This window comes from Sinocyclocheilus rhinocerous, unplaced genomic scaffold (genome assembly GCF_001515625.1).
Source record: "Sinocyclocheilus rhinocerous isolate Xijiao unplaced genomic scaffold, SAMN03320098_v1.1 scaffold1015, whole genome shotgun sequence".
Taxonomy (NCBI): Eukaryota; Metazoa; Chordata; class Actinopteri; order Cypriniformes; family Cyprinidae; genus Sinocyclocheilus; species Sinocyclocheilus rhinocerous.
The window spans coordinates 29,619-33,089 of record NW_015644379.1 but is presented as its reverse complement, the minus strand read 5'-3'; the positions used below and the strand labels follow the sequence as shown (position 1 = coordinate 33,089).

General features: G+C 39.4%; 1 long non-coding RNA gene across 1 annotated transcript in view; it reads left to right on the top strand.

The window, feature by feature from the left end:
* The window catches only part of LOC107758271 (uncharacterized), a 15,134-nt gene extending 12,750 nt beyond the window's left edge, over positions 1-2,384 (top strand). Inside the window, exon 3 of the long non-coding RNA XR_001642006.1 lies at positions 2,312-2,384. This is a non-coding gene — a long non-coding RNA (uncharacterized LOC107758271). The remainder of the gene's footprint in view (positions 1-2,311) is intronic.
* The last annotated feature ends 1,087 nt before the right edge of the window (positions 2,385-3,471 follow it).

Genomic DNA, 3,471 nt, shown 5'->3' with positions numbered 1-3,471 from the left:
CAGGGTGACTAGGAGCATGAAATTGTCCAGCCATGACTTCCTGTTCTACATGACTATAAATATGAGGAACACAAAAGCCAAATTCCCTTAATCATCCACCACAAGGAGTAAAACCAAAGAATATAGTTCTGATGTGCAGAACAAGAGTGTTGAGCTTCACAAAATAGAAAGTGGCTGTAAGAAAAGAGCTAAAGCATTAAAAAAATCCCCATTTCCACCATCAGGACAATAATTAAGAGGTTCAACTAAAGATGTATATAATAATAATAAATAATAAATAATATAATAAAGGCTTGTAATTAACATATTGTTCATTTTACCTCAACACTTAAGTTTATATGGATCTATTCAGTCTGGTTCGATCTAATGTTCACATATCATGATGAATTCAAATGAGTCAACAGAGTAGCAAAATTGCCAAGCAAGTTTTTCAATGCCGTGCAGGATATGGTCCAGCTGCTCATGCACTGCGGCTACTGGATGTACATGCGGTTTAATCAGGTAGCCGTTGAGTAAAATATCTCTGAAGTATATTCCCATTCATATTTAAATTTTTAGCACACCAGGGTGACTAGGAGCATGAAATTGTCCAGCCATGACTTCCTGTTCCACAGGATTATAAATTAGGAACTCAAAGGCCAAATTCCCTTAATCATCCATCACAAGGAGTAAAACCAAAGAATATAGTTCTGATGTGCAGAACAAGAGGTTTGAGCTTCACAAAATAGAAAGTGGCTGTAAGAAAAGAGCTAAAGCATTGAAAATCCCCATTTCCACCATCAGGGCAATAATTAAGAGGTTCAACTAAAGATGTTACAAATCTGCCTGGAAGAGGACGTGTGCCTATATCGTCCTAATGCACATTGAGGAGGAGAGTTTGAGTGGCCAAAGACTCTCCAAAGATCACAGATGTAGAATTGCAGAGATTAGTTGAGCCTTGGGGTCAGAAAGCCAAAAAAAATGTTTTTAAATCAAACAACCCCTATATCACCACATGTTGTTCAGGAGGGTTTCAAGAAAAATTATCTGCAAATGGCACTGGCTTCTATGGTCATCTGAAACAAAAAAAGAGCTTTTTGGCAGCAAACCCACCAGATGGGTATAGTACAAACAGGGATAAAAACTGCGTCTGACAAAGAACAACATACGCTTGTTAGCATTCAGTGGATACTCTCCAAAATGGCACTAGGGTGACACGGAGGAGACGAATTGTTGAATAAAGTCGTTTTTTTTCTTTTTCTTTTGCGCACAAAAATTATTCTCGTTGCTTCATAAAATTACGGTTGAACCCCTGATGTCACATGGATTATTTTACCGATCTCCTTGCTACGTTTCTGGACGTTGATCGTGTAAGGACCCTTGCTGTCTATGGGAGGGTCAGAGAGCTCTCAGATTCCATCAAAAATATCTTTGTGTTCCGAAGATGAACGGAGGTCTTACGGTTTTGGAACAACATGAGGGTAAGTAATTAATGACAGAATTTTCATTTTTGGGTGAACTATCCCTTTAAATAATACTTGATTATCTTATAATGTATGACTGACTGATGTTAAGAGTGTACTTTCAAATATTTAAAATATCTGACAAAAAGCCTACAACTAACCGATGTTGTCTCAGCGGAGCTCTGGCGAACGGAGGCCTCAATGAAGATAACTCTCTTTAGCTCTGTAGGCCTAACTATGCCCCACACTCAAGACATCCTGCAAGGAGGCTCACAGAGAGCCTACATCTACAGATGCTGTCTTAGAGGAGCTCTGGTGAGCGGAGGCCTCAATTAAGATAACTCTGTAGCGAGAGGAGGCCTGACGATGCTCGCAGTAAATTACAAAGCTCTAGGAGCGGAGGCCTCAGCATGACGATTCTCTAAAACGAGAGGAGGCCTAACTACACTCCACGGTCAGGACATCTTGTAAGGAGGCTCCCATAGAAGCTCCGTCTCCGGTGTAAACGAGTCCAGATCATTCACTCAAACCTAGAGGTAGGCAATATACCAATAGGCATGATAAACTGACACAGATTTTGGATTATTGTCTCTATCCTGCATACGTGACGTTGTAGTGCTGCTCCCTCACTAACATTTGCAAGTGTTTTAAGCCTTACTGGATTAAACATTTAAGCGATTTTAAACAGTTAGCCATGAAAGAGAATTCAGTTCAGTTCTCGAGCCGGTTTCACAGCTGAAGCACGAGCCCATAAAGCTGCTTGCCACTAAAACCTTGAATACTAAATTGACTTTTTGCATTTTATTGCACTTAAATGTTCAAATACATACAAAAATAACAGATTTGTTTTGTTACTGAATGGATCTAAGGTTTTAATTAGGGCTGTCACGATTTCTCGATTAAATTTGAGTAATCGATTTCCAAAAATCCTCGATTGCATTTAGTCTGTGTCGAGTAACCGGCAAAATACCGGAAGTGGCACATTCCATGGACGAGAATCCTTGAAACGCATTATTAGACCATTTTCCAAGGCTGCATGATAGATTAAACCCATTTTAAAATCATAATAAAGCATAACGCTATTGTGAATTCACAAACGCTATGATTCAATTAAATAAATATATGCGATGAAGGTTTAATATATGCGCTTTAATTATTTACATGCGTGTAGGTTACGTAGGTTACGTTACAACAATACAATACAGTGTTTATTTATATAGCACATTTAAAACAACCGAAGTCTACCAAAGTGCTGCACAGAGTATGCAAAACAGAACAAGTCAACAAGATTACAAACAATAATCAAGTCACGTTTGGTCTCGTACCGTATCGCATACCTTGTCAGTGTCGTGCGCTTGCTTAGCCCTTTGTTGTGATAAACAGTAAAGTGTGTTTAAGCGATAGCAAAACACAGTGAAAATAAATACTCTTTGAGAGAAGCAGTCAATCAGCGGAAAATAAAAGCAGATCGTAAGTGTATTTATTTCTTGTCTCATTAGTGTTTAGCGCAGTCGTCGTTGCTAGGAAACTCTTGTTTTGTTTACTGTGTTGAGACGTGCTGAAGTTGCGTTTGGTCTCATACTGTATCGCATACCTTGTCAGTGTCATGCGCTTGCTTAGCCCTTTGTTGTGATAAACAGTAAAGCATGTCCAGCTGAATTCACTTACAGTTTCGTCAGACGGGTATAAAAAAGGTTAGTACACTGCGGCAATGGTTGGCGGCAGCGCTCGTCACACACTATAGGCAGCGCAATCCTAACAACCTGTGCACTTTGTCTATGTCTGCTAATACACAACTTTCTTTTTCTATTGGTCTCTGGAATTGTCAGTCTACAGTAAACAAAGCAGATTGCATTACATCTATTACTAGTCATTCAAAACTAAACCTCATGGCTCTGACAGAGACGTGGATCAAACCAGTGCTACTCCTGCAGCACTCATCAATAATTTTTCATTTTCAACCTTTCCTGAGGATGGTACTCCCCTAGTTATGCTTGGAGACTTCAACATCCACCTAGATAAACCTGAG